The following is an 18,660-nucleotide window of genomic DNA, read 5'->3' as shown; positions in this document are numbered from 1 at the left end:
GTGATCGGCTGACTGGAAAACAGGGACCCGTGGCCGGGATGACTGCAAGCGGGCCGGCCGGCGGGGGGACCAATGAGAAGGGGGCAGGGTGCGCAGCGCTGCGACGGCATTGGCTCGGCCCTTCGCCACCCGAGACACGGCTGCCATGGTTGTTCTCGTGGAGACCGCCTTTGTTTTTGTGGATCCCCTAAACGATAATAGATTTTGTGTGATAGTTTTCATGGGACGTGGCAGGACGAGCGTTTTTTTCAATTTTTTTTTTCGCAATTTCCCATCAACTATATATATATATATATATATTAGGTAGGTATATATTGTAGCCCTAACACGCACGCACACATAATACATATTACTTTTATTATTATTATTATTATTATATAGGTATAATAGGTATATACCGTTCGCACAGCGGGTTCTGTTAATATTGCGTTCGCTTTGATTATTTTCAACATCGTTTTTTTTCCCTAGTTTTTTTTTTTCATAGAAACAATAATAATAACAAAGCACAATGCTTTTATATATAGTAGGTACCTGCTATGTATATATATTTATGTATACAATTATTTATACAGGCTTATACATTTATAATTTATATAAACATAGTTTTAACTTAAATTATATTATGTCGTATATACAAAATAAATATATATAGCAACCTAATAATATTATATAATATGCACGTGATGCAAGCGCTTATTATTATATACATCGTGAACATTATTTAAATGAAAATGAATTAATGTTAATACATTGTTAATTATTTATGATCTTCTCTGACGAATTATTACGAAAATTACCTACCTCTAAGTACATATATATTGTATATATTGTGTATATTCTATTATTATGCGTACAAAAGACTTCACAATGTTAAACTCCCTCAAACCAATATTCGCTTTAACGTATTAGTGCATGACCATTATATACAACTAAAACTATCTATGAATTTGTCTCGTTGATTATACCTACATAGGTAGTTAGTCAAAAAAATATTTTAATCTTTTTTTCGAACACATCAACAGTAGTTTTATAAAAAATAATGTAGCCCGCTACTGTTATCACTTTTTGAATTATTTATTGTTGTTTAAAATAATTCGCATATAACTGATTAGATTTTAAAGTCGTATAATGTGGGTTATAGTCTTTACATATTTTACATAAACATAATAATGCATTTTTTTTTTTTTTATAGCTATCAGTATTAAACTATGATAGCCAGATAGCTCAATGGTTATAAAATAATATTGCATTAAAGTATATTTTTTATTAACTGATTCGCTACATAAAATCAATATAAAAAATGTATATCTCTGCCATACTCTCTCTAAGACATAATATAGACATATAAATAAATACACGCTGTTTTTATAGATAGTACATATATTATACATACAAGTATATTATGGTCGATAAATGTGTATAGGACAATAGTCATCTGATCAATATTTTTATTATATAAATATATTATAATACATTAATACTATATCTACTAATACTCAAAATAATTTCATATTTGAGAGGACACCAATTGAAATGTCTAATTAAACATAATATGCAAGCAGTTAAAACTAGGTAAATATAATATTTTGCATAATTGTATTACGTAAATATTTATTAATATGTTACGATAAGGAGACCATCTATTTTGAAGTCACAGTAATTTTAATCTGTTTTAAGGGGAATTAATGTGTAGCTATTATGGATACGTGTGTTATCATCAATGTTGGCAATAAGTTATTTTTAGTAATGATTAATACCTATGGATATTATTGAAAAAGTTTATTTTGGAAAAGCAATGATAACATTGCTCAAGCATGGCATGAAATAACAAAATATTAATAGTAAAAAAAGTGGGTAATAATAATTAATTTATTAGTATTTTACTTGAATCAATAAAATAATGTATTTATGGTTATAACCTAATTACTTATACTATACAAATACATAGTTATATTTATTTTCACAAAGCACTACTATTGAAACTTTAAATTCATAAATGTCCTCAGCCACCACATAGAACCTTTCAAAAACATTTTTCGAAAATAATAATTAGGTATTTAGCCATTTAGGCATTTGGCAATGTATTTGCATTCCAACTCCTGTAGTAGTTTGCACTCTAACTTGTGTAATGACATTTTTAAGTGTAAACCGAAAATTAAGCATTAATTGTGTATAGACACTATCCTCTCTTCACTAAAACACAAAGTGTTTTGAATTTCAAATTTTTACCTTCTCATATTTATCACATATTTACATGATATTTTCAAAATGTTCACTTATTTATTACAACAAAAAAGTGTACCTAATATGCAATATTATAAAGTTTTATAAGCGGTAAATCAACATCTGACTTGGAAATTACCGACAAATTATTTTGTTTTAAGTTTTTAACTATAGAAACAGACATCGATTACCTACAATGGTTAATGTCATATACTAACTACGGCAAATCAATAAGTAATAAACATTTAAAAAAAAAATTAAATTTCCTAAACGAATTAATTATTTATTTATTTTTATTAACCACAGATAAATCCTACTCTAATTTTATTTACATTAGTGCATATAACCAGGAAAATTACTTAGGTACTTACTAATAAATATCAACAGTCAACACTCACCGCATTTTACAAAATATTGATTTTAACGCTTGTACTATATATTACGTTACCGTTTTTTTTTTATTCTTTTTTAATATTATTATTTTCATCTACTTAAGAACTTTATTTGAAATGTGATTATTCATGATTTATTAAATCAAGGTTATAAAAATATACCAACATTATAATACTCGTATTTAAACTTTAAAGTGTAACAAATTGTTGTCTCAAAAAATATTGCATTTTTTCGTGACTGATGCTGTGTATATATTGTGTATGGATTAGAATTTACATAAAGTATAAATTAATTTGTTATTACTTTATAATTATAGTTATTACTTGTATACAAGTCTACAACATGACTATAATTTACAAGCTTTATAGATTGGTAAATTAAAAACTTTTAGACACTTATATTTAAAGTTTTACATATCATGATTTGTACATTTGCGTACCCAATAAAAGTTATGTCAAAATGTTTACCATAACTAGGATATTAAACTTTATATTACAAATTATTGTGTTTTCAGTTGTCTATTTCATATATTTCATATTAATCTAAATAATTAGTTTTTTGCAATATAAGAATATAATACGTCTTAATAGGTTTTAAACCAACAATAATCACACCTAAGATGAACCTCATTGGTTACGATATCACCACTGCACAAAACTAATCTTAGTAGCTATTATATACTATTTTATATTTAGTAGGTAAATGTAGACTAATGGAAAAAATATTCAAGTTAACTAAAATATTATTACATATTATTTGTGTGTTAACAGTAGTTAAGATAAATTAAATGAATAGTTTTATAAACATTTAGTTTTGTTTTGAAATATACACAATAGATATAAGCACTTGAAAGTTGCTACAGTATATACTCGTATTATATTATTAAAACAACATTCATCTAATTAAAACTATTTAAAAGTTTACATTAAATATAAAAACCTGCAAAAACAAATTATTAAATGAAATATTAAGGAGACTGGAGAGCTTTTGGAGTGCTTTAATGTTTATATTATAAAGCATAAACATTATTTCATTAAAAATTAACTATTATTAAAAGATAAAATATTTTAAAATTTAAGAAATCTTTAATTTTTTTTTTTATTAGAAATATTTAACTAAATTGTTTTAATTCTTTTTAATTTTTTTAAATAATTTCAACAAATAATATGTGCTATTTTATTGGGCATAACCTCTATTATACTATTGTATACGATAATACCTACGTTTAATATATAGCGACTGAGGAAGTCATGAAATAATTGATAATATGGTAATTAATAATAATTTTAATCAATGTAAGTTTTTTAGTAACAGGACTAATTTTAATATAGACTAAATAAATAAAAATAATGGTTTTAAACGTTTAAAAATTAGCTATTTCGATTAAAATCAAAGGTTAGATTAAAAATAAATCCTAACGTATTAATTAAATAATTTCTACGTTTCATAATTATTGTACATAAACATATATTTATTATGCAGCTAATAATAACAGAAATAATATAATAAAATTGTACAAATTAAATACCTACTAATACTTATTAAATTATAACTCATATGTTTTTATTTCATTATAACTATAGTATTTTGGCTAAAAATAGTGAAGTTTTGAACAACGTATTAATGAGAACAATTAACTGATTAACCAAAACTGACGATTTTTTACGCAAAACATTCACGTTCAATTATACTTAACATTGCGTATAAATTTGCATTCCTAATTTATTTTGCATTATTATAATCAAATAAACCGTTTGATGTTTAATTCAATATATTACCTACCTCAAATTGACTAGATTTAATGTCGAGCGTGGTTGATATTTTAATTACTGCCTACATCTTTCGAACATTGAAGTTAAGTTAACTTCAACGAAATGTTCTAGATAACAGGTAACAGAGCATACTGTTGTTTTCAAATATCTAATTTTCCTCATAGTTCACAATAATCGCAATTTGGAAAAAATATTACTATACTTTGCTTCTTCAAAACCAAAAAAATAACATTGTCACTAACATCCGAAACTCGAAAGTAATAAATACAAATTACAATACTCTAATTGGGAAAAAAAAGTTTTGATTGTTATAAAATGCAAATAATTACTAAAAATATGAATTCCGGAAAACTTAAAATCATATTATATTTACACGAATTGTACCTAATATAATAGATTATATCGATCTACATATTCAAAAAAATATATTTGTAAGCATAAAGGATATATTTTATAATAATTTAGATATCATTATATTATTACTATGTATTTTGCAGTAGATTTTTACAACCTCATTAACATCAGATTACAATATCGTGTATCAATACTGGCTGTTGTGATAAAATATTTTCCACAGAGTTATGTATTTATATCATGAAACTTTTTATATAGGTAGGTACGTCGAACGTTTTTTTCGAGATTATAACTTCCACGCAATTAAATGAAAGTAGACGTGCGAAACACATAATTTAATCACATTTTTCATACAATGTTTTCCATTTCATTTACAATAGGTACCTAAATGCTACACGTTATACGTACACACACACATATTTATGTAATTTACCACGTGCGTGTGTATATAATAATATTATAATGTACAGAGGTGTGTATATTATTGTAGAGCGACAATACAAATATAAATTCTCACTCGGGGCCTGCTATTAAGTGGGCAGTGTATACGCGCTCGATAAAAAAATAATAATGGTTAAAAAAAAATCGCTAAAACGCCAAGAGAAAAAACGCCTCTATTTACGCGCGGCGTCCGACCGGGGGAGTGACCGGCCGACGGACGCGTGTCGGCGGCGCAGGTTGCGTGCCCGCCGCCGTGCGGTTTAACAATTGGCTGGGCGCGTTCGGGCTCGCTATAAACGGGCGACGGACACACGTGCGCGCGGGCGCGATACTGTAAATATTAAGACGGCGAATTTGTTCGGGTTTCTATTGCCGGCACACGCGCTGCGAGGGATGTGCCGCAGTAGTTGTCCGACGCGCGTTATTGCTGCAAATCAAACGGATGTCGAGAGGCCCCTTGACTGGATGTCGACGGCGCGACGGCGGGTCTTTTGTCCGTCACTTGTCGAGCCCCACACACAACAATAACACACGTCGCAATAATATAATGTAATAAAATATTGTGCACTTATACGTAACATAAGCATATTATAATATATAACGCGCGTGTTATCATACGTATATACGTATAGTATGTTTTGTACCGCGGCAGAATATTAGGTGCCTGTACTCGTACTATATGACGTACATGGGATCCGTCACGGGAAACGCACGATTACTATCGCCGATCTTATATAGTCTTCCTAGTGGAGAGCGAGTAGTGCCGTTGTGTTCGGTGGTTTCGTTTTGGTGACAACTCTATCGGTATCGACCAGCTTTCTTGGACTGTGAATTTGCGATTTTTTTTTTGTGAGAAATCTAAAATGACTCGGATATCCTACGGCAAAAAGCCGCACACCTCGCTATACGTTCGAAGGAAGCCGACAAAATTCTGCAGCAGATGATGGCGAAATTACGGGGCTCGTAGCTTTAGAGAGCAAGCGTACACTTCAGAAAACGTCCGACATTTCCACAATGTGATTTTTTAAACGCCATGATACATATTATTTTTGTATTTTTCACATTATGATATACTTGATTTTGATAGAAATAAAGTTAATTTGTACCGAATACTTTCTGAGTTGTTCTTATTTGAAAAACATAGCAAACCCTATTTACATCTTTTTTCGCGTGGATTCACAACTGAGGCGGAAACTACGATCATTTTACTTCCAAGATCACATAAAAACAATAGTATGATGATAAGTGATTACTATGAAGATTAAAAAAGTGCTGATTAATAGCGCCGATCATTGGATAGTTTATGGTTTAAATGTTTAAATTACAAGTCCTACAATATTCAAAATATGCATAGTGAATATCTTGAACATAAACTTTTTGATAAAAGAATTCCATTCAAGACTATCTAATTAAAAATAAAAGTTGTGATTTCAAAATCAAAGTTGTTGGATGGGGATTATCCATAAATCACATTATTAAAGGGATACTGTTAAAAAAATAAATTGGCCTGCCTATGTATAATATATTACATTATATAAATGTTTATCGACATGTATTAATGCCATAAACTGAAAATAAATAAGAACTAAATTATCAAAACATTTAATAATATTATTAAACTTATTGAGCAGTGTACGCAGTAAACATGCGACGTGTCAACTCTTTTAAAGCTACACAGTTTATATAATATAATGATATATGCAATATGTATATTACACACATATATTAATGCACCCATATAGCTGATAATATACTAACTGTGTAATAATATTATAATTTATAATAGACATTACAGAGTTTCCGATATTATATGAAATTTGTGGAGAAGAACTTACCGTGAAACAGATACCTATCTATTATAGTATCATCATCACAATGACGAAAGTACCTGTATAATGGTTTCAATAATATTAAATTATACATTGTAGATTACATTTTATTACATATTCCCATTTGGTATGATAACGATTATTATCGTATGAAGAAATTAGAGTCAAGTTTGACCATGTGTAGGTACCGTTTAAAACGAGATTATTTATTTTTTTATCATCGAGCACCCTTGTCCCGGCAAACTTCGAACGGGACGTCTTATGTGTCCCCGTGATTCGATGATGGTCCCATTTTCTCCATATACTACCTATATGAGAATAAATGCAAAAACCTCTACAATATACAATACAAAACAATTTTCACAGTTTTGTAACTATTGAACCAAAGTTAATAATCATAATAAATAGTTTTTAAATATAACGAGCGCCGATCAAGTGAACATTATTAACGATAATCGTGAGGCATGACATATTGTATACGTTTATAGAATGCAATATTGCATTGCATGTAGCTATGCAATATTGCAATACGTTTATAGAATACAATATCCTCGTATGTCCGTAAGCCAGATAACAATACAGATTATGGAGCACATCTAATCGAACAGGCTAAAATTATTATCAAAATATCTTTAAAAATATAAAAATGATTATACGATTTTTACACATCTTTTTTTAGAGATAAACCGCAATTGTTTTTTTTAATATGGTCATCAGAAATCAGAAATTGATAAATGAATATTTTATTGCGAATGGAATGTAGCTCCGTGGCCTACTATAAAATCAATTACTTATTTATCAACCGCGTAAGAATTCGTATTGATAATTATTATCGATATGATGGTAAATATTATCTTTCTGGCTGTATAGTGTATATGCTAACTAAAGAAGCAGTGCAACCAAAATGTATTTATCTGTACAATTTCATCCCCTTTACACTATATAAATGGGTATTATAAACGAATATATCTACCTACCTATCATCGTGAATACTCCAAAGTAAAAAATATATACGTGAAAAAAAAACAGACTTTTTAAGGATTTCAAAAATAAAATGAGAAAATATTTCATCATGGTTTGCAAGTCTCAGTGGCAGCAGAATATGTATGTACATCATTCATATTCTTTGTCCAACATTCTGACATATATTTTCTATTCACGTAAGTATAATTCAGTACCACTTCAAACAGTTTAGACATCTGAAGAAAATAGTAAATAAACTTACGTGGACCATGTATAAATACTTATTTATATTTACTCAGTAAATCGCAATAATGTTTAACTATTATATAGCTTTTAAGTTTTATAAAAAAATACGATAAAAAAACACCATGTCCACCTGTATATGTAATATTATATATACTAATATATTTATTAAATTTTTAATAAAACAAAATGAGAATATTTTTACGATTCGGTAGCTATTAATAATTGTTTGCTGCAGTTTGCATAACAACTAGCTCAAATATCTTCAAAAATTGTTTAATTTATTAAATTTAATTTGAAATTGAATTAAATAATTAATTTAACCAATGAGTATTAAAAAATTATCCCTAGTGCAAAAATACGATAATAAATAAACAATAATTTATTTAATTCGTGGTTTACAGATCATAAATTATGTGACGTTGAATTATATATCATTTATAAGTGCAATCTTACAAACACCTCTTGAATTCACAAAAGCTTTTAATAAATACATGATGCGATTTAAAATATTATACGAGAGTTATGATTGCAGTGGTGTGTACGGATATAGTATTTCACAATATGAAAACACATCAAAAGTTTTGACAAAAAGAAGTAACAACATGTTGCTAAAACAGTGTTTTTTTTTTTTATTTAAGCCTTAAATAAAATATGAAATGGGTTGCTCTGGTTTTTGTCACATGTCTATGACCATTATAATGGATTTTTGATGGAGAAAAAACGCATTCGACGACAATAGAGGAAATACACTCGCGGGCACTGTGATCAGAGACCCTTTTACGAGAGTGCTGCGGCTTCTAGCGGCAGAAAAACTAATACGGTGGGCGTACATATTCAATTTGGCTTTGTATAACATGAGTAACCAATGTAATAAAAAAAAAAAACCCTTACAAAAGACCCTGTTTCGTCCGTTTTGAAAACATAACATATGACAATGTGTTCTTTTGTGTCACAAAATATAACATATTCGAGTATAATAATATGCAACTGTCAAATTATAGAGTCATTAATGTCAGGGTACTTGTTTTATAAAATCGAGATCTTTAAAAATAAAATAAATATATTATTTACTTGGACAAACTAAGAATGTAATAAAACATAATAGTTTTTCTTTTTTTTTTTAATTTATTCCTTTACAATATAATATTATTTACTTAATTGATATATTTGTTGGTGTCTTCGTAATGAATTTTAACAATACATTAAAATGACTTAAATATTTTTCTTGTAAAGTGTATGAGACAATAATAATAATAATAATTTACTATAAAACTCAAACTTCAACTCATAAACTATTAAAATGATGAAAATGTAGCATTTTGTTTATAGGTAGGTATTATTTTATATTTTTATTGAAGCGAAACATGTATTTATTTTACAATATACATCTTTACGTTATTGAATAATTTGGTATGCAAATAGGTAATTAAAATTAAAAAATCAGCTAAGCTATATTTTACTAAATCATTTTTTTTTTTTGAGGGAAATACTTAAAATCCATGTGATAGTTTTACATGACTTTTAAACCTTTAAAATTATTATATCGTATTTTAAATTGTTTTTAATTCTACATTACTTAATAAATTATTATAGCAGTCTTAAAAATCAAATATACCTATATTTTAATTTTCAATATAAAATTAAACCGGAAAACTAAAAGCTAACACAATTTAAATACATTATTATGACTAAAAAGTAAAAAGGTTTATTATTATATGGAAATAAAAGTTATCGATCGATTTAATTTGAGTATCCACACATGATTTTCAAATTAAAAAGTAACTTTTAAAGTGCTTTTTAAACATCAATAGTTTAAACCATCAGATAAAAAATTAGTATATAATTATAGACATAAAATAATATTATCATCATCTTAAATTTTTTTCTAGATGTAACGCAAATTTAGTTCATAGCATAAATAATAAGTTTCAATTTTAAGGTAAATTGAAATATCATGCGAGTATGCCACACTATATATTAGTATATTTCACACAATTATACACCAAACGCACAAATGGATATCCATCGCATATAGTAGGATGCTTATAACCATACATAACACCGTCTACATTTACACCAATAATCCTATATCAATCGGCAACTTGATTGTCTTGTTTAGTAAATTATGAGCGTACATCATCATTAGTAAATCACGATTCGCATTATAATGATCGAGTCAAATGTTAACTCATTTATATAACATCATATCTGCGCAGGATCTAAAATTTATCGTTAAAATAAGATTCTATATTTAAAGGGCACACTAAAAAAAATCAAAACGATTTTTGATCCTTTTTTTAAGGATTTATTAAACTTTGTAAAATCATTAATACTCATGCACATCATATACGTATATGCTATACAATTATGGCCTATAACGAGTTATAACTTAAAAGTTTATACATATTTTAACGGATAAACTATAGTTGTGTACCTTTAGCTAGGTGTATTAATGAATTTGCACGTCTTGTTGTTACTGTTAATAAATATTTGAGATATTTTTTACCTTTATTAAGTATCTGTATTATTATAAATTAATATTGATTGATCAAATAATGTATAAGATACGTGATATGAGCCTTCCTCTCCTCCAAATTATATTACTCTGTTAAACTTTTTATTATTATTACAACAGTTTCCTTGGTATACCTTAAAGCTACAGCAATATAATATGCATAATATCGTCATGATATATTATAGTCCGTGGGTATTTTAGCGCTGTGGCCTACATAAACAATTTCGTCACGTCCACTATATTATATCACACACATAATACATAACCTATAAATATATATATATTTATATACACATATTATGTATGTATACAGTGCGGGTATTAATTAATTTGAACAAATACGTCGAATCGAGGGTCCAGTCAAACAAACTCCACCACCATTACATCAGTTATAGCACCCTCTGCAATCGAAGTACATTATTAGTGTCTAAAATGTGATGATGACAATAATAATAATACAAACGTGTATTTATATATATATATATAAACAGGACTTCAGTACACATAATAGAAATACGTACTTGCATATGTCTATATACGTCTATATATTTGGAAGTGACAAATCGGCGGGGATTTCGCGGGAGTTGTGAAAAGAAAACAGTTTGTGTAAGAGGACACTCGCTATACACGTTATGATGTTGTGTAGTTTTGGGGTGTGAACTCTCGGATTAAAACACACACTTAAATATATATGTATATACATACCACACTCTACAGTCCATCTACGCGACGTCGACCCCTCGCCACTGCCAGTCACAGTGGCGTTTGCCGTGCGCGTAAAACAGGTGTAATATATGTACTATTATATAAATATATATACATATTTAGTTTTGCAGTGGACGACAGATGGGCGACCCTCCCCCCCGCGGCACTTTGATCACAATTTAAATATTTCCGATTGATTGTCATCATCGGCAGGGTCACAGTGTGTGTCCGTTATCGCCGCTGTCGCCGCCACAGCCCCTCTGCCGAATCACCGCACCCTTCGCGCGCACACTTCATTATTATATTCAATGTACGCATGTATAGTATTATGATACTGGCGAGATAATCAGCCACATTTTCGTTACTATACTCGCATTATATCTCGATCGGATCTACAAAGTGTATAATATTAATATGTGTATAATATACATGTAATGTATAGGTTTATGTAAGCTTACTTGGAGACGGGGTGACAATCGATCCTCATCTGTCGTTATGATATTATACCTGTAAAATATTTTATGATCGTCGTCTCGGATAACAATAATTACCTACACGATAATACCTATGTCACGGTTATTGTTTATTGAAATCATTATTATTTTCTAGAGACTAGGAGACGTGAATAAAACGTACAAACTATGGATGTAATTTTGAATGATATAGTTTAATCAAGTTCGTATGTGTACATACTAAAGTCCTCTCGCCGTACATTTAATGTGCAACATTTATCAAGTACCATAATTTTGGCATTATAGTGATACAAATAACGATCAGTTATAAATTTTATAATTTTTACCATAAAAACCTTATTTTACCTAATAAACTAATAACAATTAACTAATTACAAACTTAAAACAATATTACGAAAAAGAATCAATGCTCTTAGAAGATATTTGTATATATATATTTATATGATATACTATTAATTATCAATCAACCAAAAAAAAAACCAGAAGACACGCTCTGATATATAGAAGATGTCGATTAATTTCTTCCTTTTGATCACCTAAAAGTATATATCAACTAGATCCATTTTCTATATAAAAAAAAAACTTTAGGCCTTGGCGTTTAAAATTGAACCATTTTTTCTTCTATAAACCATGAACACTAACACAAAAACACTATTTAAAAAAAAAAACATATACGCGTACAACTAACGCATACATTTATCATTCCTTACAAAATCTAAAAAGAATGCACTAAAACATAATAATGTTTATGACACAAACCAAATATTTTTAAAATAATGTATGACATACCCTAGTCCTCAGGGCTAATAAGGTATTTTTATTATTTCCATTATTATCATTATTATTATTTCAAAGAGGCAAATAATAAAAATAATAATACAAAAATAAGTTTTCCTGACGACGTACTGAATGTCAATTATTTTGAAAACAATTTCGACTTTTCCTTGTCAAATTAAGTCTGTCGTTCCTGCGCGCGTACGAGTTTAAAATGGTTTTGGAAAACGGCGAGAGCCGAAAATCTTAACGAAATTAACTCGGAATGATGGCCATCAAGCTTACCTCTTTAAAGTTTGACGATTTTTCGTGTTCTTCTTCATCACTCTTTTTCTCTCACTCTTTCTTATTTTTTCTTCACTCTTTCCCCTTGTAGATTTTACGACACTCTTCCGTTTTCTGCCGGATGCGTCTTTTGTTCAATTATTACAGCAATCCACTGTTGGCCGTTGCTATATAGATTTACAAGTAAAAAGTTCATTCTTTGTGTTCACATATAACGTATTTCGTAAGATTGCTGTATTCTCGCAATATTAGTCTACTATAATATGTATACTACATATTAATATTAATACTGATATTTATTTCGTTAAATACTGTAAGAATTCAAATTAAATATAACGTGGACTTTAGGTGCCTATATCATTTTTACTATAAAATACAAAAGAGATAAATGTTTACCTAATTAACTCATTTCTTTTTTGAGCTGGTAGTTAAATTTAAATAATTTAAAGCCAAGTGTCTTGCTTAAAATGTAGCCCGTAAAATTTAAAATTTAAATAATGTAAATATTACATTTATGTTAAATATATAATATGTATATTATTTTATATGAATATGTATACTTATACTATATATATTATTTATCCTATGTATTATAAGTTATTACTAATATATTATGTATGTATAATAAAAGGAAAGTTAAGCATTATTATCTTTAGTTCTTGAATTGTGTTATTCATACATAATACATTTTATTTAAAAATGTTATATTCTCAATTTCCAAATAATAGTGTAATATTTTTATAAACAATATTGAATATTTGTATGTAACGTATTAATTCATAAGGTTTTTAAAAAAATAACAAAGGTTTTTCTTAATATATTTGTATACAATCAATGTTTTAAAAGGACATCACATTTACATGTGTTGTCTACTTGTCTCTATCGTACTATAACACATAGCATACACATAGTTAGGTACGAAAGTTGTAATTTTTGTCTTTTTACCTTAAATATTAGAGTAAATTAACCTGTTATCAAACTTAAAGATAAGAATGTGTGTTTCTCGTATTATTTGTATAATGTTTTATCTTTTAAGTAATTATGTAAATAATTTCAATTTAATAATTCTCATAATTCGCTTAAAAAATAAAACACTAAAAATCCAATGAGAGAACACAAAACAATGTTCTTATCTTTAAGTTTGATATAAGTCAATTCACTCTAATAATTAAAGTAACAACACAAAACTAGAATTGCTGAACCTAAATATTTGTATGTTATGCGTTGGTAAGACTATATTTTAGTATAAAATAAACTAATATTCTATGGACTATAATCAATGGTAAGACGAAGACAATACATGCGTGTATTATAGTTACAGCAGTGAATAGCAGTGCAATACGTATGTATATGTATAATAATGATATACCCATATATATAATATAACTGTATTTGTTCAGCTTTTGACTTTGATATAAATCTTAATATTTCAGCCAAATATTAGAGGTAGGTACCCGGATATTTTGTCCCTTAAATTCACCCTTCTTGCCAACATATTCTATAACAATGATAATTATAGTCACTCCCTCCCATGGGGATAAGTTTTGGAACGTTGTTCAGACATAATTATAGACGAATATATACAATATATATGCGCATGACCAACTGCGACTTATATATCCTGTGTGTGTGTGTAAATATTGTTATAAACAATATATAAAAAAATTTTGCAATATTTAAAAAGTGATTAAAACTTATTAAAGGTTATTAAAAATTCAGTCGTAAATTATTACATTTAAATATACTTATTCAAATTTAAACATTTGTAGAAAAAATGTGATCAATTAATATTTACAATGTTTTTTAAATTATAACTAAAAAGAATAGAATATGTTTATTAATGTCTGGTCCAAGTAAATAAAGTAGTTGATTGTACTCAAAAATAAGAGACATTTCAAACTAAAACTAAAACAAAAATATCAATTTCTTAAGTTATAATGGTTTTGATTGACTATACAATTTTGTAACTAGACTAGTCAAAATAATTCTAAAACTAAAATACTTATAAATAGCTTAAAATTAGTTTAAAATATTTTGAAAATTTCGTTATGTATAAAAAATTATAGTTTAAAGTATAGTACAAAAGAAATTCCATTTAAAAATATCTCTGTCGAATTTTCTCACAAAACAAGTAGCACCTACAAGGCTACAACGACATGAGATTTTTTTTTCTTTTTACTATCTACTCTATACATATACCATGTAATACTGTATAAGAGCGTATATATTACACATTATGTATTAATGTATTATATTATTTATAGATATATAGAAACAGTGGCGTACCGAAGTAGGATGAGTGGGTATACTATCTATTATCTATATTCTTTTTATAAAAAATATAGAATAAAATGCATGTGTCAAATGGTGGTACACTTGCCTCAGGTCTGAAAATTGTTCATCAGGCATATACAAAATACATATATTTTGCAATTATTATAGATATATTTCAATAGCGTATATTATGTACCTATAGGCTATATATATTATACTATACGGTTTAGACGATCGGTTCAATGTACGCCATAATAGAGATACCAATTGTATACAACAATAATTTATAAACAGTAATAGGCATTAACTTTATTAGTCATTGTATCAATTGAATGATAAAGCACCACCTTACTGAGGGTGCAAATTATTTATCATATTTTATTTGTGACGTAGATCATACATTAGTATCTATGCATAATAAATAATATATGAAGGTCCATTATATTTTTAAAGAATATATAAATACATCAATAAATGCATAAATCAATATATACATAGGAAGATATAATATAATATCAACATGCGTGTGTAAACTTAACTAATAACATATACCTTAATACCTATAGTACAGATAAATATTTGATTCTAATCATCGTATCAACGTGGTATAACAGTGTTAAGGCAGCGACTAGCGTATTAAACAGTATATCGTATAATATGTTACAGTAAAATACATTAAATTTGTATTAATAACGTTATTTACCAGAAATTAACGTTAATAAACAATAATGAATATTTTATTAGGTTTATAACGTTAATTACAAAGGATTTACATTAATTCCAAACAATATTAGTTTATCATGTTAATTGTATTTAAATGTTTGTACTATAATTATTTATTTTTACATGACAATGAACTATGACATTTTGAATTGCATAATTTTCCAACTATTCGACAAGCGCATTTATTCGTTTTATACTAAGTCTTACAGTGACATAATCTTGGATAGCATTGTATGCTCATAAGGCTATTACATCCTGCTGCTTCTCAAAGTGTTGTCTCTTTTTCTCCAAATGATTCAAGTACAGAGTTTTAAGATCAAGCTAAATTTCTTTGCATATCTCATATACTTATGTTTAAGAAAATCATTTTCGGTACCTAATTCAAATATAAATACATAAATACCTATACATTTCAAAATGTATATACTTATTTTATTATTTATTTTGTACTATCCATATTGTTAAATGTTAGCATATCTTTGACGTCTTGATTAGCTCTCTCTGCAGCCCCTTGACAGGGTTAATAAGACAATCTTTATTATTTATTATTAAAATATCATAGTTACGTACCATTCAACAATTTTTCATTAAATTTTTTTTGCTGGTGTTTTCATCACAAATTTTAAATGTTTTAATTATTTAATACGAATATTGTACACATAAATGGATAGAAATGAGTTATTATCACTACGTCTTATTATTAATTATATCAGATAAAATATTGTTAAATTTGTTTTCCATATAAAGTTCATCCATATTTAATTATATTAATGATACAATTTAAACAAAATTAATACATCATTTGTCGATTATTTTAACTCACGACGATAATATAACGATGTCGATCTAACGCGTGCCACGATAGGCTGATAAAAATATTATCTAAAATATAAATATATATATATATAGTTACAATAGAATCCTACACCATAGTAAGCCCCACTAAGCTTGTTTATAAACATGACTCAAGCAGTTGTAGTTAGACATAGGACTAATCTATAATAGATATATAAGATATTTACGTCTGTATAGTACCTATATATTCCGTGATTCTATCTACTGCAGCTGTAATACTAATTCACACCATTTAGACAAAATTGTACAGCATTTTCTATTGTGTGTAGAAACTATCGACAAACAAACACAAAAAATAATTACAACTATAATTACTAGTTTGTTAGGTAACTATTGTTATTTACTAAAAAATAACGTTATTTTGATGTAAGTATAACATAATTTACTGTTACATATACACAATGTATACGCACTAATATAAAAATGTATATTTGTTCACTATAATTATATACAAAAATACAAAATACCTATCAATATTTTATGGTAGATGTGTTTTTAAATGGAAAATGCATTTTATTTATAAATGTATGCGAACTATGTATAAATGTTTTACTGATAAATAAATATTTATTCTAAAATGGAAACATAAAATATTATATAATATGATGATTAAAAATATATAATGTTAAATATTATTTCATTCAAAAAATACCAAAATATAGCAATGGTACATTGCATCAAAATAGAATTATAAAACAGAATAATCAATTAATCATTTTAATTTTACATTAATCAATAAAAAATAAATAATTAATGTACTTGAATAAATGTGTATATACCTAAAAAATAATTATATTCGTATAGGGACTTTTTATGTTAGTATTATTATACATTTTACTAAGCCAATGACATTTTTAAAATATTTAGATTAATTTTAAGGTAGTGCTTATTTATACCGTATTATATCAGTAGTAAAATAAATTACTATAATAATAGCGATAAATAAATAATAAATACATTATATAAAATATAAGACTGTTTCCGCTCAGAATCGTATGTTATTATAATCATTTATGATTTAATTCAAATTTAACAAATTGAATACATCGCAGACCTACTCTACAATGACGAGGTACACCCATCACCTATGTATAGCAGACAGTAAAGTTAACCAATACTTTCCCACTATTTTTATCATTTAATTTTAAAATATTTGAATTTTTGATTTGTGATTTTTTTAAACAATAAATTACTTATAGCCTATAGGTATAGCGTGCATTTCTATAAAACGCAACTATTATATTTAGGTACTATGACTATAGTCTATAACAATAAATATCTGTAATTTAAAATTTTAACCTAAATACTTAATAATGATAAAATTAATTTTACTAATTATAATATGAAATTTTATTTTTTTATTGTTCAATTTTTGCAATATAACATATGGTTCCCAAGCAATATAATATGATGTAAAAACATGCTATATATAAATCTGGGAACCAATTTCTTTCCGGAAATACCTAAGCTATGAAAAAAGTCTATCTTTTCAACGCCGTTCGTTTTTTCATGATAAAGGTGGAGGATGGAATAAAATTCAAATATAATTATAAATGCATAATATATTATCATTGCGGTATTCAGTCGGGTTGTTATAATAAAATAATAAATTGTTGACAAAGTATTAAATGCATTAAATAACATCCGTGTACCTATAGTTAAAAATTAATCATAATTTAATAATCGAAGTCATATTTTTGTGTAAAAGTTTAAAGCGGGATTGCAGCAAATTATTTCAATTCATAATACGGCATTGTTATATTAAATCCTGAGCGAAGCAATTTGCAAAGAATGTATATTGGTTTCAACATATCTTATTGTACTAATAATGTACT

The 18,660-nt window shown here is 27.1% G+C and overlaps 1 pseudogene; it reads right to left on the bottom strand.

The window, feature by feature from the left end:
- Positions 1 to 3,158: 3,158 nt before the first annotated feature.
- On the bottom strand, positions 3,159 to 3,275 carry LOC132931099 (U4 spliceosomal RNA; annotated as a pseudogene).
- Positions 3,276 to 18,660: the final 15,385 nt, after the last annotated feature.

The sequence above is a fragment of the Rhopalosiphum padi genome, chromosome 4 (assembly GCF_020882245.1).
Source record: "Rhopalosiphum padi isolate XX-2018 chromosome 4, ASM2088224v1, whole genome shotgun sequence".
NCBI classification, from domain to species: domain Eukaryota; kingdom Metazoa; phylum Arthropoda; class Insecta; order Hemiptera; family Aphididae; genus Rhopalosiphum; species Rhopalosiphum padi.
The sequence above is the reverse complement of the archived record's forward strand: the minus strand, read 5'-3'. Positions and strand labels throughout refer to the sequence as shown.